Source organism: Macaca fascicularis, chromosome 19 (genome assembly GCF_037993035.2).
Source record: "Macaca fascicularis isolate 582-1 chromosome 19, T2T-MFA8v1.1".
NCBI classification, from domain to species: domain Eukaryota; kingdom Metazoa; phylum Chordata; class Mammalia; order Primates; family Cercopithecidae; genus Macaca; species Macaca fascicularis.
The window spans coordinates 38,487,503-38,508,782 of NC_088393.1; the positions used below are offsets into that span (position 1 = coordinate 38,487,503).

Consider the following 21,280-nt stretch of genomic DNA (forward strand, 5'->3'; position numbering starts at 1 on the left):
TATTTACCTTGCCAATGCCAAGGTGGATAGATGGTGGAGAAAATCGTTTTCAACAAACAGTGGTAGAACAACTGGATATCTGTATGAAATAAAAATGGAGAGACAGATTTAAGAGAAACCATAACTATGCCATGTTGGTATATGTTATTTTTGTCAAACTGATTACTGAAGTGAGAAGCATCGGCTGCAACTTTAGGAGGAAGGAACAGAGGCCTGGAAACATTAAATAAAAACACAATAATCACATAGCAAGGAAATGCCAAAGGCAAGATTGAAACCCAGTTACCTGTCATCCAAAAGTTGCCCCATGATGGTATGGGAGACTTGCAGGAGGAAGACAAAGAGATGAATAAGTGAAGGGCGACAGGCTGTAAGTGAGACAGGAAGCTGAGGTCTCTCACTGCCCCTTGTCTCTCTATATATGTATTTTGGGTCTCATCTAACTTCAATTTCACATTTTATTTTTATTTCGTTGGGTTGGAGAAGGGAAGAAATCAAGAGTACTTGGGGCTGTGATAGTTCTTTGCCTCCCATTTTTATTTCATTTAAATTAATTCAAACTTAAATAGCCCCATGTGATTAGTGGCTATTAGTAGCTAGAGTCTTGGCGCCCTCTCTATTCACCTGGCAGGTAAGGAAGGACGATCACAGGGTAGGTTTTTAAAGGGCCAGTCCAAGAAGTGGTGCACTTCACTTCCTTTTCCTTTCCTCTGGCTAACACTGAGTCACATGGCCACACCTCACTGCAACGCAGGCTGGGAAATGTAGTCTAGCTGTGTGACCAGAAAAATGAAGAAACAGATTTTGGTGAGCACATAGCAATATTCATGACTCCAAGACTGAAATTTCAATGAAGGCTGAAATGTGCACCACTTCCTTTTGAGGCAACTACAGAAAGCAACAGGCAAATCCACCAAAAGTAGTTATAGAAGAACAGCATAGATGCCAAACTAGTTAAAATGCCTAATTACAAATGTTTATTATCACCAGCAGTAACAAGACTAAGATTAGAGATGTGTATGCTCAACTATGTATATTCACCCAACATTTGTCACATGCCTACTTGGTATCAGCGACTATACCAGGCACAGGGGATGCCATGATGGACAAGACATTATCTGCAAAAGATAATTTTAATTTAACATGGCAGGTGTAGCATTAGAGGTAAGGATAAAGTGCAGTGAAAACTCAAGAAAAGGATGCTGAATTCTTTTGGTGGTGGACAGAAAGCCAATCCAGGCCACGGTTTCCAACAGATATGTGCATGTGTATGAGTGCAGTTATACACATACCTTGAAAAACACTTTTTTTGAGACACAGGAGTGTCAATGAATGGGTGGTGGGGTGTCTTCAAATCAAAATCAATAAGAAACAGATGCCATAACTCCAACATGGATGTGCAGTTCTTCTTATGTCAAATTGGTGGCTGACCTAAATCCACTCCCGGCCTCACCCATGTGTCCGAAGTCGTCAGAAACACTCCACATTCCCTCTACAGCATCACCACTATATCATCCAAAGGTTAGCTGGGCACATTGAGTAGAAATCACTGTCTCTCCTCCAACCTCCCTTGGAGCTCCTTCTTCACCTCCCTTCTCCCATGTTTTCCCCTCTTCCATGTTTTGTGGTGATTTATTTACACATCTACTCCCTGACACTAAATGGTGGCCTGTCGCTGGGCTTCAGTGTCCATCAGTTTATTACCTTAGCATTAACATGGTATCTGGCCCACTAACTATGGTGCACTTCCTGGTGGCTTGGTGACTCAGAATCCCTTCACCTTACTTTCAATAATAGCATTCTAATGTCCTTCTGAAAGGTGAAAGGTTTACCTCGCCCTCTGTCTTGGGTCTTGTAAGACTGCAAGCCAAGGTGTCAAGAATGGGACCTTTGCAACCAGCCTCTCTTCTCCCCCAGGACTTTGAATCTGGAGTACAGTAACATGAGGTCAGGAAGTGGTTGGAGCTCATGCTTCCCTGACAGTGCATGTGGTTGAGTTTGCCTGGACCCCAGCTATACCTTGGTTGCAATCTATTTTAAGCCAGGGTCTTTACCCTTCCCATCCATTCTTTGAGCCTCATAGAGATTTCCCATGAATTTTCTTCATCTATAGCTAGACTGTAAGAATTCCAATTTATAGAATGTACATCTGTAAGTGCATATGGAACATGTTACTAATGAACGTCACAGAAGACTAAATGTAAAATCCCTCTTTATGGGCTAGTAGAATCTGTTTTACATAGAAGCAAAATGAAACACATCCAGTATATATTGGAGTCCACAATGGGAATGGGTTCAGTCAAACGCATGTGACCAGATGTTATTTTCAATATGCTTGAAGATATTTTCACTTGACTCTTGAGATGAAAAGAGACAAGTAGGACTGAGACTTGGTACACACTTCACAACCTTCCTAGACTTGGAAAAACTTTCAAAGGCTCTGGAGTAAAGTCAAGGTTCCCATCTTCCTGTTCCCCAGTGCTAATTAGAATGGATTCTTCCTTCCTTCAGGACCTCCTGTCCCTCTCCAGCTAACATGCTTTCCGGAATATTTTACCCTTAAACGTCTCCCGCTCAGGACTGGAGCTTCGGGTCCTTTGCTGTATCTTCTACGGGGCTTAGCACAGGGACTTCCTTCATAGGAGGTACTCAGAAAATATTTGCTGAATTGAATGGAGTTAATTTGAATTACTGAATCCAGGTAAGTGGCCTTGGTAAGTCCATTAGCTTTGTCCTGGGAATCTCATCTCCTGTCCTTCTCCATTTCTATTTTGCCATATAAACATGACAGAGAGTGATTCAGTAGTCTTCCTTATTCACTTCAGAGGGTTAGAAATGAGATGTGAAAATGACAGCAAGAAGACATGTCAATAATACCCATGTGGGGTCAGCAAGTCTCCCGCTGCCTGCCCAACCTTCGCAAGAAGAAAGCCATCAAGGCCACTTGAGTGGATCTCACACAATTCCCTTGACTCAAGATGACCATGGGGCTCAGGAGGTTGGCGGCTGGGATTTCTGTTGAGAGGGCATTAGAGATTCTATGTCCCAGTCACACTGATGGAAGCCCTGTTTCTCTTGGACATCTGAGCCTGTAGATTTTTCCTCTGCTCATCTCGTGGAGCAGAATTTGTTTTTGGTGTACACTTAAAATATTCGGGTCAGCTAATAAAATAATAAGAATCAAAGGCTTATCAACTCATAAAATATTGTCTTTAAGGCTTATCTGACACTGTTGAGCCCTCTGTATTTGTGGGGCCACAAGTGTATACCTTCTCCCAGGTAGGTCTGTGAATGATGGACTCTAATTTTAGTTCTTATAACATGTGTGTGTGTGTGTGTGTGTGTGTGTGTGAGAGAGAGAGAGAGAGAGAGAGAGAGAGAACTAAATACATAATGTACATCTGAAAAGTCACCAAAGGCAAGAAAAAAAAAGTAGGCATATATTTAGCTAAGTGTTCTGTGGATTTTTTTTTCCTTTTGAAAAACTCCAGTACAAGTGTTCAAGCCAAGTAGAAGCCTTTTGCTCCAGTTATTTATTTATTTTGCTCTCTCCTTTGGAAAGCGATGCACATGTATTATGAAAAGCAAATATTATACTCTTTATTGTCAAACAAAGTTTATAAGGTTCGTGTGTCAATGATGGGGCCAAGGACCTCACACAGAAAGTTTCCTGTCCTGGAAGAATTTCTCATGGAAGATAAAATATGGGAAGTGGGGGAAATGCTGACTGCCAGTGAATAGAATCCGCCCACTCCTAATGGCACCCGTGGGGTTGGATGAGCTCAGGCCTTGACTGTCCTAGCCGGAGCGGGGGTGGGGGTGATGGGGGTTCTTCCCTATAGACTAGCATGGGCCACTCAGTGAGGGGAAGGACCACAGTGGAAGTTGAAGGGTGTTTACTTAGAGGAGGCTACTTGCGTCCAACTCCTTGCAGCTCTAACATCCAGATGTATGCGGCAACCAGGCCTTTGGACACAGGAAGTAGAAGCAAGGTGATAAAAAATGAAAGGCATTCTTTGGCCTTGGAGCACACAGGCATGGAATCCAGTAGGAGTACAGTTACTATTTACAGGAAACTGGCACGGAGATATAACTTTTGCTAGACAGGTTGGTGCCATTGTGTTCTGGCACCATGAAAAGCATTAAATAAGGTTTAGCATTTGTCTAAACCATGCTGTATGCACTCTACTTTCTGATATGTATTGCTTTCTCCAACGGGGAGTTTCACTAAAGTCCCTCCCTGGGGAGTAGAGAGCGGGAGTTATAGTCAACCATGGTTAATTTGTGCTTTGTGCTTTGTTTATCCAAACCATATGTCTAGATGGTTGTAATTCTGTGTCATTGGCTGTGTAATGCTCTCTGTGCTAAGATATCTGTAAATAGCAACAGCTCAATGCATAATCACGTTGGTATTCTGAAGGGGGGAAAAGGAAGTTTCAAGTGACGTTTGCTGTGAAGACAACCACTCCAATGATGTCTCCATCCATGTCTCCCAGGACATAATCTCTTATGTATTAATCATGCAGATCTCTGTGGATGGGATAGGACCTCACAGAAGCCAGACGTGGTGGGTCAATGCTACCTCCAATTCTAACACTCTAGCCTTAGGGCTGGAGGACACTCCAGATCGTAAATCATATCATTGCTATTCAGCAGCCCCAGTAAGTAGTTTGAGTACCAAAGAGAAATCCTTTTATGTTGATGCTAGAAAAAATTAAAAACAATAAAGCAAGGGGAATCCACCAAAATTTTCTTTTATAATATTTTCATTTAAAAACTTTGATTCACCAGCTTTCTATCAAGAGAAAACATTGGGCTCAAGGGCTGGAGGTGATAAAGTCCAATGTGAATTTCTTAAATGGCAAATTACCAGTTAGGATGAACACACAAAGGCTTCAGCTTTTATGTACAGCCTAAAAGCCCCAAGGCCCCTGCTCCCCCTGAGCACCCAGGAGCAGCTTCTGAACACTGCAGTGTGCTGGCTGGAGGTCTCTGAGGAAGAGGAGGCCATATCTGTGACTTATGGTAAGTTCTACCGCACCCTGACTTCAGCAACCTCCTAAATCAGAAAAGGGGGTGTTAAAAAATGTTTTTCCTTCATGCAAATGCTGCCATTCATTTAGAAGTGAGGCCATGTTACTTCAGGTGCCCATAGAGCATGATCATTTGAGCATCCTGAATTGCATTATAGGGAGCCTGGCCCCAGAGTCAGCCTCAGACCATGGAGATGTGACAATCTCTTTGAAGTCCTGGGGAATGAAAGGAGTGGTCTGCAAACAAGCCTAGGAGGATGAGCTGAATATATTTCCCCAGCCTTGCCAGAGACACTGCAGTCCATAGCTGGCTCACATTGTCACACATATCTCACCCCGTCACACTGCCCAACAGTCTTGGTGCATTTTGTTCACCAACCCTTTTGCCACAGCAACATGTTCAACCCATTTTATGGCCTCAAACTCCAATCTTGGCATACAGCCTTGTCTTGCACTTTATGGAAAAATGAGAAGCCATCATATAAGAACAGGAGCATCTCTTTCTTGCATGACAGAATCTATCAGCCCATCTGCGCTTCCCCATCCTCCCCCACCTTCCTCCAGTTACAAAGGTGAAGTTCGCCCTTCTCCTTCCTAAGGGGCCTTTCCCGTCCTGCCTTCTGAGCGTTTCCATCAACAGATACTATTCCTTTGCCTACAATTTCCACTAGTCTCCCATTCTTAAAATTCATTTCCTTTGCTCTCACTCGGTTTCCTACTGCTGTTGCCTTATCTCCTTACCCTTCCCAATCTGGCTTAAAAGCAGTGTGTCAGCTGGGCAAGGCGGCTCACGCCTGTAATCCCAGCACTTTGGGAAGCTGAGGCAGGCGGATGGCTTGAGGTCAGGAGTTCGAGACCAGCCTGGCTAACAGGGTGAAACCCCATCTTCACTAAAAATACAAAAATGAGCAGGGTGTGTTAATGGGCTCCTGTAATCCCGGCTACTTGGGAAGCTGAGGCAGGAGAATCGCTGGAACCCGGGAGGCGGAGGTTGCAGTGAGCCAACATTATGCCATTGCACTTCACCTGGGCAACAGAGCAAGACTCCATCTTAAAAAAAAAAAAAAAAAAAAAGCAATGTGTCCATATTATGCTGCCCCCAATTCCTCACCTCCTTTCAATCTTCAGCCCACTCTTTCAACTCCTTCAATTCCACTTCTTTCCATACCATTTGATATGGTTTGGCTGTGTCCACACCCAAATCTCATCTTGAATTGTCACTCCCATAATTCCCACGTGTTGTGGGAGGGACCCAGTGGGAGATAACTGAGTCATAAGGGTGGTTTCCCCCACACTATTCTCATGGTAGTGAATAAATCTCACAAGATCTGATTGTTTCATAAGGGGTTTCCTCTTTTGCTTCGTTCTCATTTTCTCTTTGCCTGCCACCATGTAAGATGTGCCCTTTGCCTTTTGCCATGATTGTAAGGCCTCCCCAGCCACGTGGAACTGTGAATCCATTAAACTTCTTTTTACTGGTAAATTACCCGGTCTCAGGTATGTCTTTATCAGCAGCGTGAAAATGGACTAATACACCATTCCATCAGAACTTCCCTGCTAACCGCTCTAAATCCTGTATTCCATTCTTGCCTTCCATCTGAGCACCAAGCACTAGTCAACATCTCTAGTTGAACACCCTGTGGGTAAGGTGACCATATGTCTTCATTTGCTCTGGGAAGTCTCTATTTACATGTGGTGTCCTGGCATAAGTAGTCACAGCACCCCTTTCAGACTCAAAAACATCTTAGACAATAAATTTTAAGGTCACATATATTAGCAGATACAGGCATCTGTGATTTGTCTGTCCAATCTATTTATTTCCTTATTTTTATTTTATCTTTTGCTTTTAGAGAACTATCCCTTGCAGATACCTTTTCTTTTCTCTTTTTCTTTTCTTTCTTTCTTTATTTTTATTTTTATTTATTTATTTATTTTTGAGATGGAGTTTCTCTTTGTCACCCAGGCTGGAGTGCAATGGTGCCATCTCGGCTTACTGCAACCTCAGCCTTCCAGGTTCAAGCGATTCTTGCGCCTCAGCCTCTCAAGTAGCTGGGACTATAGGTGTGTGCCACCATGCCTGGATAACTTTTTGTATTTTTAGTAGATACGGGGTTTCACTATGTTGTCCAGGCTGATCTCAAACTCCTCACCTCAAGCCACCCACCCGTCTCAGCCTCCCAAAGTGCTGGGATTACAGGAAGGAGTCACCGCGCCTAGCCCAGATACTTTTTCAAAGTGGTCTGGTCATATGATAGATTTACCCAGAATCAGATTGGTATAAAGAGAGGTACTGAGTCAAAAGTGGGTCAAGATAATTCACACCCAACATATTTTGCTGACACAATTTGAGGAGGGAAAAAATCCCTATTTTCTCACTGGGATTACTACGCTGGTGGAATAGAATAGAAGCCTGAGGAGACTGGGACAACTCTGCCACCAAACTTAGGGAGAGCCTGCTAGAGGAGAAGGGCAGCACAGTGAAAGCACAGCTTGCAGCAACAGAATGGGGAAGAAAGACAGGGTGGGAGGGAAAAAGAGAGAGATTCCCAGTGCCAATGTTGAACTCCCAGGGCTGAAAGGCTGTTCCACCTGTGGGCTTTCTACTGCGTACCCCAAAACTTCTTTTTCACTCAGTAGAGTTGAAGGTAGGTTTCTCTCACTTAATGACAAGACACTCAGGATCTACACAAGCATGCCTTGAACTCAGTTCTTGGCAGTCCTGTCCCTACTGTCCTCAAATCTGTTTCTACTCCACCCTTCAAATCTCAGCAACCATTCAGTTTCTTTTGCCAGAAACCTTGGAATCATCTTGGACATCTTCCCTTCTCTAGCACCATCATCAAATCTTACTGATTTATTTTTATCACCAACACATGTGTAAACTCTAGTTCCTTCCCTCCATCAGCACAGACCCCCAACAAGTCCATAAAACCATCATCTCACCTGGGCAACTCAACAGCCTCCCATTGGGTCTTCCCATGGCCACTCTCACTCCCAACATTCTCCATGGAACATCTAGAGTCATCTTCTTAAACTTTAAATCGGCTCATGGCGCACAAGGCCATGCTTCACTGGGGAGCTGGAAGGAGAGTAGAGGGAGCATTGCCAAGTTAAGTAAGCAGACATTATTGAAGTTCTTGTAATTCCTGAATTCACCAATAAAAATTATATTTGAGGCTGGGTGTGGTGGCTCACACCTGTAATCCCAGCACTTTGGGAGGACAAGGTGGGCAGATTGCTTGAGCCCAGGAGTTGAAGACCAGCTTGGGTAACATGGTGAAACCCTATGTCTACAAAAATTACAAAATTTAACCAGGAGTGGTGGTGCATGCCTGCAGTCCCAGCTACTCCAGAGGCTGAGGTGGGAGGATCACATGAGTCCCGGAGGTGGAGGTTATGGTGAGTTGAGATCACACCACTGAACTCCAGCCTGGGTGACAGAGTGAGACCCTGTCTCAAAAAAATAAAAAATTATCAGAGACAATATCAGCATGGTTCCCAAGAATATGCGTCTTATTTTTCAATCTTTATTTGCTTTATTTTGTTTCAATCAGAAGCTTAGGGTCAAACTTTCTTCCTTGAGCTGGGATATTTGAACACTGAAGGTTACTAGCACCTTCCCATGGGCAGATTGCAGAGAGCGGTGATCAGATTTTAAATAAAAGTCTCTACCGATGCTGCCAGGATGTTAAGCAGAGCCTGCATAGAAGGATCGTACATGGGTCAGTGACTGCAGGGTCATTTGTAGACCCCGGTATTTGAAGTTTCCTATAGAACCTTCCTGGAAGTCAGTGTTCTTAAAGGAGGGGCATGCACTATCTCACCACTCTACTCTTAGATCCTAACCTCTCTCCATCTCCTCCTTCCTCAAAACAGACCTGTGGGTTCGAAATTTGATTGAAACGGAGTCCAGTAATATTGGTCCGACCTGATTAGGATACTGTCGGGACCCAGTGGTTTTAGAAGGGAGTTTTATAGAAGGAGATATGAGAAGGGTAAAATTAGAGGGGTGCATGCATGTTCCTGAAAGAGAAGACTAAACATTGTAAGGGTGCCATTGCCTCAATTTGTGTATAAGTCTATTATAAATCTAATCCAAATTTTAGTAACGTTTTCTTTGAAACCTGACAAAATGATTCAAATGTTGTCTGGAAGAATAAATGAATAAAATAATCAAGTAAAGTTTGATCAAACAGAAAGATTAGAAACATCTGCACGGACATTAAGATAGATTCTAAAACTACGACAATTAAAATGGAATGTTATTGGACGAAGGATGGGCAGGTAGAAAGAACATTAAGAATCTATTCTGTAATAGGAGAGCTTTTTCAAGTCTCTGGGGGAAATGATGCGGGGACAACTGTGAAACACTAAAGATAAATTGATTCATCACTGCTTCACACCACATCCTAAAATAAATGTCAAGCGGATTATAAATTTAAAAATACATATACAAATGAACTAGAAGGAAATATAGGTGCATGTTTATCTGATCTTGTAATGGGAAAATCTTTTAAGTAGTGTATTACAATAAAGTAAAATATTGATGAAACTGATCACATGTAAATTCAAATATTCTGCTATGGCTATATCTAAGAGCAAATAGGAAACTGGAAAAAGAAACTTTGCAATGTATGTAATAAAGGGTTTATATTCTTAAGTCTCTGAAATGTCAACGTGGATAAAAGACATGATTAGAAAATTCACAAAGGAAGTACTAACAGCAAAAATATAAAAAATGTTTAACTTTGCGAGCTGTCAAAGATGTGCAAACTGAAACAATAGTGAAACACACATTTTCAGCTATTACACTGACATTTTCTAAAAAAGAAAAGATTAGGCAGAGCCTGGGGAAACGGGCACCCACAGATTGCCAGGATGATCCTAAAGTGATACAATTGTTGTAGAGGGTAACTTGGCAAAATTCTTAAAAATATGCAGAGTTCATTTACACAGCAATTCCTCTTCTAGGAATTTATCCTCAGAAAATAATCATAAATAACTGCAGAAATTTATTTAAAAATGTTCCCTGGAAGGTTGTTTATAAAAGCAAAAAATTAAAAACAAAATAAACATCTGAAAATATGGAGCTGCTTAAATAAATTATGGTGCATTATAATCCAAGGTCGTAAGAAAATCATACTGAGAATTATTTAGTGACTTCAGAAAAGGTTCACAATATATAGTTAAATGGGGGAAAAAGTTGCAAAACCATTGGTACAATGGAGTCTCATTTCTTTTGTTTTTAAAAAATGTATGTATGTAAATATATGCATAGAAAAAGACTTTAAGAGGATAACCAAAAAGTTATCAGTGATTATCTCTGGGTGGCAAAGGTATTGGTGATTTTCATTATTCCTCGAATATTCTGCAGTAAAAATGTATTACTTTTTGTAACAAGATTCTTAAAAACATTAACTTTTATTTAAATTCTGCAAAGAAGTCAGGTATCAAAAAATGGTCTTCAGGAAGCTTTTATGGGGAAATTCTTACAGCCAAAAATTGGGGAATTGCTGGGGAAAGTGGTCAGACCTGAATGCAGGAGAGGACAACCCACCTCTCAGGGACACAGTCCTGGAGTCAGTAGCCCCATCACGACCCCTGCTTCCCATCACTACTCCTTTTAAGACTCATGGGGTGGAAAAGCGACATGGACTAAAAATAATAATAACGAGGATGATCACAATAACAATGCATATGATAATATATTAATAGAAAACTGACATATATTAAGCACTTGGTATTTTCCAGACCCCGAGCTAAGTGCGATACACATAGTATCTCATTTAAAGCTCACAACAGTCCATTGAGAAAGAGATTATTGCATGGGCTTCATAGAGAAAGAAAACTGAGACTCGGATGGCGGGATAGTGATGTGATTCTCCCACACTTCCAGCTCTCAGGAGGCTGAGGGGAATTACAAACATATCTGAGTCTGATGCCAAAGCCCCTGGCTGATCTACATTGATTAGGTGCTTACAGGAGCATTTTTCCAAACCCACATGCCCCGATCCCGACTTCACCACCCAGGCCTCCATTTCCTTTGTGATTCAGCCTCGCATTATGTAGCCTGACTCCACTGTGAAAGATTTGTGGCAATTGCATGATGTATGAGGTGCCATTTGTAAAAATATTATTTAGTGTAAAACATGATGTTTTTTCTCCTGATTTACAAGTTGGATTTATAAATCTGCACTTCTCACTATCTGAGTTATATATCTTGCCTCTGATTTATAAAACTTGCCTGTAAATCTTCCCAGCAAAGTTTTGATTCAGAAATCATTATTTTAAGAATTAGATTTAGTTAAAACATTCAGCTGCTTTATAGGGGAGGAAATGGATTTACATAACTCCAACCGGAGCTTACGGATCCTATAGCAGCTTCACAAGTCGTGCCTAGGAATTCCTAAGGAAAATGTTTTGATTTAAGGGCATTCACTTCACACTTTAGCTACACCTGACTGATTTATATCACCAAAGTCATACAATAATGATCCATTTTATAAAAATCCCACTTTTCTTTAATTCCAGACCCTGATTTATATGCCCTGATTGGGTCTCTGTAATGCTGTCCCAGTCACAGGCTCCTCTGTCCTAGAGCTGGTCTTGGGGAAAAGGCCTAAGAATCAGGGATGATCAGCATAAAGGGAAATGCCACCTCATTCTTGGCTTATCTCCCTTATTCCAAGGGAGCCAAAGCAGGTTGCCTCCCGCCCCTGAGCTAGAGCCAGCTAAGCCTGGGGGAGCGTCTGTAAGATGCCACAGCCTTCTCCAAGAGTGTGGTGGGTTCTCTCCATCCCTGTTGCTCAAATGAAGAGGGGTTGCTCCCACGTAGAAGAAATCGCCAGTCCAGAGAATCGAGGACATGTTTGATGAGTAATTGCTGGCTGAAAAAAAAATCAATGAATAAATGAATGCTTTTTAAAGAGCAGAGGCCAACAAGCAGTGATCTGACAGATAGTATAAATGAACGAAAAGGGAGGGTGTATGAGAGCCTGGTGAGAGGCTGGTCCAATCTGAACAGGGTGGCTGTAGCTCAGCTCCACCTGGCTGTGATTAAGTAGGATTACTTGCCCAGTATTTCCACAGGTGACTCTCCAAGACAATCCTGAAATTCAAATGCTTATTTTAAATGCCTTATTTTAAAAATCAATGTTGTACAGGTTTAGTTTAAAATAGCAAAATACATACACTTTAAATGTACAGGTCAGTGGCATTTGAACAAAGTACACACTCATGCAACCACCACCTTGATCAAGATATAGAATGTTTCTATCTTTACAGAAATCATCCTCTTGCCTCTTAAAGTCAATGACCTCCATCCCACCCCCTGCTAACCACTGGCCTCATTTCTATCTCTACAGATATGGTTTTTTTTTTTTTCTGTTTTAATATAATTGGAACTTAATATACATTGAATCATACAGAATGCATTTGTTTCCTGTCCTGTTTCTTTCACTTAGCATGCCTGTGAGATTCATCCACGCACGTATCCAGTGTGTGTTCCTTTTTATGGCTGAGTAGTATTCCGTGGCCTAAATGTATTCTAGTTGTTGATTCATTTCCAGTTGGTGGACATTTGAGTTATTTCCAGACTTAAAACTATTATGAATAAAGCTGCTAGGAACATTCCTGGACCGGTCTCTTTATGGACATATGTTTTCATTTCTCTTGGGTAAAAACAGAGGAATGGAGTTGCTGAGTCATTTGGTGAGTGTATGCTTAACTCTCCATAAAGCTGCCAGACAGTTTTCAAAAGTGATTTTGCCATTTTACACTCCCTCCCCTCCCCAGTAATATATGAAAGTTCCAGTTGCTCAACATCCTTAACAATGCTTGGTCTTGCCAGTCTGTTTAATTTTAGTCTTTTAGTCATTTTAGTCATAATTTTAGTCATTTAGATATAAAGTGGTATCCCATTTTAATCTGCATTTTCCCAATAACTAATGGAATTGAGCATCATTTCATTCGCCCATTGGCCAACTGTGTCTCTTCTTTTGTGAAATGCCTATTTAGAACTTCTCTTATTTATTAGTTATTTGCCTTCCACTGTTGAGTTGTAAGAGAACTTCGTAAACTCCGGATACTAGTCTTTGCCAGATATGCGCATTGCAAATACTGTCTTCCAGTCTGTGGTTTGTTATTTCTTTTTCTTGTCAATGTCTTCGGCAGGGCAAGCAATTTTAATTTGATGACGTGCAATTGGTCATTTTTCTTCTTTAGTTAGTGCTTCTTGTGTCCCTAGAAATATTTGTCTACCCCCAAATTGCAGTTTTTCTCCTATGCTATCTCCTAGAAGTTTTATAGTGGAAGGCATTATGCTCAAACCTATGACTCATTTCAAATTAATTCCTGAAAACGTGAGCAAAGGATTGAGGTTCATTTTTTTTCTACACAGATACCCAGTTCTTGTAGCACCATAGAAATCAGGAAGTGTGAGTCCTCCAATTTTGTTCTTCTTAAAGATTGTTTCAGCTATGTTGCTGAAACATAGCTCTTGCATTTTCAGATCAGTTTAGGGTAACTTTGTTAATTCCTACCAAAAAAAAAAAAAAAGGCCTACTGAGATTTTGTTTGGAGTTTTGTTGAACCTATACATCAATTTGGGTACAAAGAACATCTTAACGCTATCTAGTCTTCCCATCCACTAAGAGGACATATCTTTCAGTTAATTTTAGATATTCCTTAATTTCTTTCAAAAATGTTTTATAGCTTTCCATGTAGAAATATTGCACAGTTTTCATCAAATTTACTCCCTTCTCATTTCTAAATTTTGTTTTCTAAATATTTGTTGTTCATAGAAATTAACTTCATATATTCATCTTGTATTTTGTGACCTTGCTAAATTCATTTTAGGGCTAGTAGTTTTTTTGTAAAATCCTTAGGATTTTCTATACAGATAACCATAACATTTGTTAATACATTTTTATTTCCTCCTTTTTAATATTTCTGTCATTTTTAAATTCATTTGCTTATTTATTTTGCCTTATGGCATTGGCCAGGACATCCAGTACAGTATTGATGGGAAGTGAGGAGACTGAACATCTTTGTCTTATTCCCAGTCTTAGAGGGAAAGCCTTCAGACTTTAACCATTAACAGTGATGGTTGCTGTATGTTTTTCATAGATGCCCAAGATCAAGTTGAGAAAGTTTCTTTCTATATGCAATTTGCTGTGTGTTTTTCATCATGAACGAGTTTTGGATTTCATCAAATTCTTTTGCTGCATCGACTGGGATTATTATATGAATGTTCTACTTTATTCTATAATGTGTGAAATTGATTAATTTTTCCATGTTGGAACATCTTTGCAATACTGAGATGCAGTCTTCATATACTGCTGAATTCAGTTTGCTAATATTTTCTTGAGGATTTTGGTTTGTGTGTTCATAAGAGATACTGGTCTGTAATTTCCTTTCCTTCCAATGGCATTGTCAGCTTTTGATATCAGGATTGTGCTAGTCTAATAACATATGTTAGGAAGCAGTCTCTCCTATATTTTTGGAAAAAGTCTGTGTAATATTGATGTTATTGCTTTTGTAAATCTGTGATAGTATTCATTGGTGAACTCATCACAACATGGAATTTCTTGTATGGGAAGATTTTTATGATAAATTCAATTATTTTATGTTTTTCCAGCTTTACTGTGCAATATGTTACAAATAAAAATTACATATATTTAAAGTATACAATCTGATGTTTTGAGACATGTATATATCATGAAATGATCCCCACAATCAAAATAATTAACATATCCTTCACCTTACACAGTTAAGTATTTTTTCTGTGTGGTGAAAACACCTAAGATTAATTCTCTTAGCAAATTTCAAGTGTATGATACAGATTAATTTAGTATTGTCACCATGCTGAACATTAGCTCTCCAGGACTTATTTATCCCAAGTAACTGAGCCTTTGTGCGCTGTGACCAACATTTCCCCATTTCCCCAACCCCAGCTCCTGACAGCCACCATTCTACTCTCTGTTCCTATGAGTTGAACTGTTTTAGTTTCCACATATAAGTGAGATCATGCAATATTTGTCTGTCTGTGTCTACCTGGCTTATATCACTTAACATAATGTCCTCCAGGTTCATCCATGTTGTCACAAATGATAGCATTTCTTCCAATGGGTGTGTGTGTATCACATTTTCTTTCTCTCTCTTTCTTTCTTTCTTTCTTTCTTTCTCTTTCTCTCTTTCTTTCTCCTTTCTGTTTCTTTCTTTCTTCTTTTTCTTTCCCTTCCTTTCTTTCTCTCTCTCTCTTTCTCTTTCCTTCTTTCTTTCTTTCTTTTCTCTTTCTTTCTTTCTTTTCTTCTTTCTTTCTTCTTTCTTTCCTTCTCTCCTCTCCTCTCCTCCTCCTCCTCCTCTTCTTCTTCCTCTTCCTCTTCCTTTTCCCCTTCCCCTTTCCCCTTCCCCTTCTTTTTAATTTGAGACAGAATCTCACTCTGTCACCCAGGCTGGAGTGCAGTGGCATGATCTCTACTCACTGTAACCACCAACTCCTGGGTTTGAACAATTCTCATGCCTCAACCTCCAAAGTATCTGGGATTACAGAAATGCACCAACACACTCGGCTAATTTGTTTGTATATATAGTAGAAAAGGGGTTTCAACATGTTAATCAGGCTGGTCTCAAGTGATCCACCCACTTCAGCTTCCCAAAGTGCTGGAATTACAGGCAAGAGCTACCGTGCCCAGCCACATATTTGTTATTCATTCATATGTCAACGTATGTACGCTTAGGATGATTTCATATCTTGGCTATTGTGAATAATGCTACACAGGGGTGCAGATATCTCTTCAAGTTACTGATTTCATTTCCTTTGGATCTCTACCCAGAAGTGAGATAGCTGGGTCATGCAACAGGTCTATTTTAGTTTCTAGTTATTTTTAGTTTTTTGAAGAAACTCAGCACTGTTTTTCCATAATGGCTGTACCATTTACATTCACACCAACAGCGTACAAAAGTTCCTTTTTCTCCACGTCCTCATCAATATTTGTCATCTTTTGTCTTTTTGACAATAGCCATTGTAAGAAAGTGTCAGGTGATATCTCATTGTGGTTTTAGTTTGCATTTCCCTGATGATTAGAGACAGTGAGCACCTTTTCATACACCTGTTGGCCCTTTGTATGTCTTCTTTGGAGATATGTCCATTTAGGGCCTTAGCTCATTTTTAATCAGGTATTTGGTCTTTATTGTTAAGTTGTTCGAGTTCTTTTAAAATTGTGGATATTAATCTTTTATCAGATATACAGTTAGCAAATATTTTCTCCCATTCCCTTAGGGATGTCCTTTTACTCTGTTTATTTTTTTCCTTTGCTGTGATGAAATTGGACCCTTATCTCACACCATACACAAAAATAAACTAAAAATGAATTAAAGACTCAATTGTAAGACCTGAAACTATGAAACTCCTGGAAGAAAACATAGGGAAAAATCTTCTTGACATTGATCTGGGCAATAAGTTATTGGCTATGACACCAAAAGCACAGGGAACGAAGAGCAAGCAATAGGTAGAATTGAGTCAAGCAAAAAGCTTTTGAACAGCAAAAGAAACAATCAATAGGCTGGGCGCGGTGGCTCAGGCCTGTAATCCCAGAACTTTGAGAGGCCAAGGTGGGAGGATCACCTGAGGCCAGGAGTTCAAGACCAGCCTGGCCAACAAGGTGAAACCCCATCTCTACTAAAAATACAAAAATTAGCCAGGCGTGGTGGCGCATGCCTCTAGTCCCAGCTACTTGGGAGGCTGAGGCAGGAGAATTGCTTGAACCTGGGAGGCAGAGGCTGCAGTGCACGGAGATCATGCCATTGCACTCCAGCCTGGAAGACAGAGTGAGACTCCGTTTAAGAAAAAACAAACAAACAAACAAAAAACAATCAACAGAGTGAAAAGGCAATTCTTTTAATACATTGGAGAGTGTTCAGTTTTTTATTGTCTCTTGATTCAGTTTTGGAATACTAGAGTTTTAAAGTAATTTGTCTCTTTCACCTAAACTGTTAAACTTATTTAACAGGCTAAAGTTGATTGCTATATGTCTGTATGATAATATCCCTGTTAAACTTATTTAATAGGCTAAAGTTGATTGCTATATGTCCATATGATAATATTCCTCATTATTTCTTACTATTATTATTGCTTCTTATTATTTTTTAAAATATGCATATATTTTTAATTCTCCTAGAAATGTATTAACATTCTACAGGATATATATTCATATTCCCACTTGCACTTCTAATACTGTTTGTTTTCTTTATTTTTTCATTAATTTGTCTTGCTAGAGATTTACTAATTTTATTAAGTTTTTTTCAAAGAACCAACTTATGGCTTTGTTAATTTTCCCATGTGAATGTTTACCATTCATTGATGTTTGCTCTTATCTATATTAATTCTGTCCTTTCTTTGCTTTGAACTTATTTTCTTTTTCTATCTCTATAAAATAGAAACTTCAATAATTGGTATTAAACCTTTTTCTTTTCTAAAATACATATTGAAAGCTATACATTCTTTTCAAAGTATTGCTTTAGCTGCACCCTGCACCCAACAAAGTTTGAAATGGAAACTTTCATCTTCATTTGCTTCAAATGTTTTTAATTTATCTTGTAATTTTCACTGGCTTCTGAGTTATTAAAAACAATTGTTTTATTCCAAAATGTTTAGAGATTTTCTAGATATGTCATTTATATTGATTTCTAATTTAATCCCATGTGGTCAGAAAATAACTCTATATGACTGCAATGTTTTCAATTTTGTTGATATTTATTGTATGACCTAGAATATTAGCTATTTTGGTGACCATTCCATGTGCATTTGAAAATAATATGTATCTGCAGGTGTTTGTGGTAGTTCTATAAATGTCACTTGTGGATATTGTTATATTAAACTTGATATCTTCATCTATGGCTTGTATATTTTTATTAATTACCAAGAGAGGAATGTTAAAATTTTTCTGACTATCATTGTGGCTTTGTCCATTTTTCCCTTTATTTCTGTTAATAATTTCTTCACGAATTTTTTTTTTTTTTTTTTTTTTTTTTTGGTGAGACAGTCTTGCTCCGTCACCCAGGCTGGAGTGCAGTGGCACAATCTTGGCTCACTGCAACCTCCACCTCCCAGGTTCAAGCGATTCTCCTGCTTCTGCCTCCTGAGTAGCTGAGATTACAGGCATGCACCACCACACCTGGCTAACTTTTGTGTTTTTAGTAGACACGCGGTTTCACCATATTGGTCAGGCTGGTCTTGAACTCCTGACCTCAAGTGATCTGCCCACCTCGGCCTCCCAAATTTCTGGGATTACAGGCATGAGTCATTGTGCCTGGCCATGAATTTTGATGCCCTGTGATTAAGGGTATACATATTTAAAATTGTTCTACCTTGCTAGTGAATCGTTCCTTTAATCATTGTATAATGCCTGTATTTGTCTCTTACTCTTTGTCTTGAAACCCACCTTCTCTAACGCCCATATAGCCATGCCAGCTTTCTTGCTCTTATTGTTTGCATTGCATGTCTTATCCATCCTTTTACAGTCAATGTCTTGTTATTTGTATTTAAAATGTGTCTCCTACAGATAGCATCCAGTTGGATCTCACTTTTTTCCCTAGTCAAAAATCTCTATTTTCATTGGGATGCTTAGTATATCTGCATCAGTTGAGGTTTAAGTTCATCTTATAATTTGATTTCCATTTCCCTAGCATGTTTTATAAAATTATTTCTATTGCTTATTTCCTGTATTCTTTGATAAATATTTTAGATATCCAATACGTCTTCTCTTTTTTATACTTAATTTTTTGTGTGCTTGATGTAGGGCTACTAAAATGTGATTTTTAAGTTATCAGTCTATTTAGAGTCAATATTATGCCTCTTCACATTTCACACTTCCCTTCTGACACTTCATACTTCCTGTTTTACAATAATTATTTTTCCCAGGATATGATTTGTTTTACCTCCTCATATCCTTCCTATAATTGCTATCCTATTTTTTACTCATCTATATATGTTAAAGGTCACTCTACAGTGTTATTATTTATGTGATAAGTAATTAGTTTTATTGTGAGTAATTTAAATAAATTATGAGAATAAAAGAGAGGCTTTTATATTTATAGACTCATTTCCAATTTCTGATGCCCTTTATTTTTTACACAGATCTAACTTTTGATTTGCTGTTATTTCTTTCAGCCTGAATGACACTGTTCACTATTTCTTTTTTGCAAGCATCCTAGTAATAAACTTCCTAATTTTCTTTGTCTGAAATTATCTTGATTTCATCCTCACTTTCAGAAGCTATTTTTGCTGGATATAGAAATCTAAATTGACAGGATTTTTCTTCATTTACAGTTTACTTTTATTCTTATTTTTTGGAGACAGAGTCCTGTTCTCTCAGACTAGAGTGCAGTGGTGCAATCATAGCTCACGACAGCCTTGGCCTTCTGGGCTCAAGTGGTCCTCCTGCCTCAACCTCTCAAGTAGCTGGGGACTATGGGCATGTGACAAGATGCCCAGCTAATTTTTAAAAAAGAAAAAAATTTGGAGATGGGGTCTCACTATGTTGCCTAGGTTTGTCTTGGACTCCTGAGTTCAACTGATCCTCCTACCATGGCCTCTCAAACGTTTACACTTTTAAAATGTAATTAAATTGACTTTTAGTAGCCTCCATCGTTTGATATGAAAAGTCAATAGTAAGTTATTTTTATCCTTTTGTTTCATGTCTGTAATATGTGTTTTCGATATGGCTGCTTTCAGTATTTTCTTTGCAATTTGACTCTGATTATTTATTTTACATTTATCTCGCTTGGGATTGACTTAGATTTTTGGCTTTGTTTTTAATCCAAAAATTTTCTTCTTGTTTTTCATTCAATTTGTTAAGTTTTTAGTCATTGTTTTTCCAAATGCTGGTTTGCTCATTATAATTGTTTTCTGAGATGCAAATTTCATGTATGTAAAAGCAGTAGTTCTCATATTTTTTGGTCCCAATACTTCTTTACACTATTTAAAATTTTCAAGAACCCTGAAAGCATTTGTTTATGTGGTTATAGCTATCAGTATTTATCATATTAGAAATTAAGCAGAGAAATTATTAAAAATATGTATATCGACACACATAAAAAAGAATAATACCATAACACATTAACATAAAAAGGTAGACTTACTGAAAAAAATCAAAAATTCTTAGTGAGAAGAATGACACACTTTCACAGAGTGCTTTTCATGGCTTCACAGAAGACAGCTAGAGTCTCTTATTTGTTTCTGCATTTAATCTGTTGTTATATCATTCATCTTGCAGTCTATGGAAAACTCCACTATACACCTATGAAAAGATGGACAAGAGAAAGGCATATAATATCTTAGTTATCATAAATATAGCTTTAGTAGTGCAGATTTTATGAAATAATCTTGGGGACACTCACACTTCTGAAAACTGTTATTAAGCAATTAAATATTTTCACACAGGTCCATACGGTTCTGTTTATTTTTTTAAATTTTTTTTTTCTGTAGATGTGATTGAAAAATGCTATTGATTGATAAACAAGATCCTTCTTTCTCTGCCCAGTTATAATCTTCTTCTGTTGGGTTCATCTGGTAATTTTTTTAAAGTTTCAGTTATTATAATTTTCTGTTATTGAATTTCCATTCGGTTGATTTTTTGTATAGTTTACATTTTTCTGCTCAGATTCTTTTTCTATTCAATCATTAAAACCATATTTTTATTTAATTCTTTGAAAATATTATACTTGTTTTAAAGTCTTTGCTAACTCCATCATAGGAGATACCTTACATTTAGTTTCTTGATTATATTTTCTTTATCCCTGAATCACATTTTCATGTTTTTATTTTTGTATGCCTAAGTGATATTTGATCGAATACTGCACACTATAGATTATATGTGGTAGAGAATGTGGATTCTGTTATCTTTTCATAGGAATGTGTGCAAACGTTTAGTAGGTGGTTCAGTTGCTTGCACATCATCTAGTAGGCTTGGTTTTATGATTTTTAAATAATAAATGGAAAGCCCAAGGTATTTCCCAAGCCCCTCTAACTTGACAGGACTCAAACTGCAGACTCTTGTTGGGGCTTCAATTTGGACTCTGTTGGGACAAATCAAGAATAGTTCTTATACCTTAGACACAATTTTCTGGTGTCTTGAAGGATGCCTGAGATGTTAACCATATGCTCAAGAGATCTCTTCACTCTAATAAGGTTGAGAATCAAGCATCCAGCCCCACCACATTGCCTGTCCTCCATCACTGTCAAAGCT

General features: G+C 38.7%; 1 long non-coding RNA gene across 1 annotated transcript in view; it reads right to left on the reverse strand.

Annotated features, from left to right (window-relative positions):
• Nucleotides 1-9,494, reverse strand: part of LOC123570313 (uncharacterized) — a 79,827-nt gene extending 70,333 nt beyond the window's left edge. Inside the window, exon 1 of the long non-coding RNA XR_006694403.2 lies at nt 7,977-9,494. This is a non-coding gene — a long non-coding RNA (uncharacterized lncRNA). The remainder of the gene's footprint in view (nt 1-7,976) is intronic.
• Nucleotides 9,495-21,280: the final 11,786 nt, after the last annotated feature.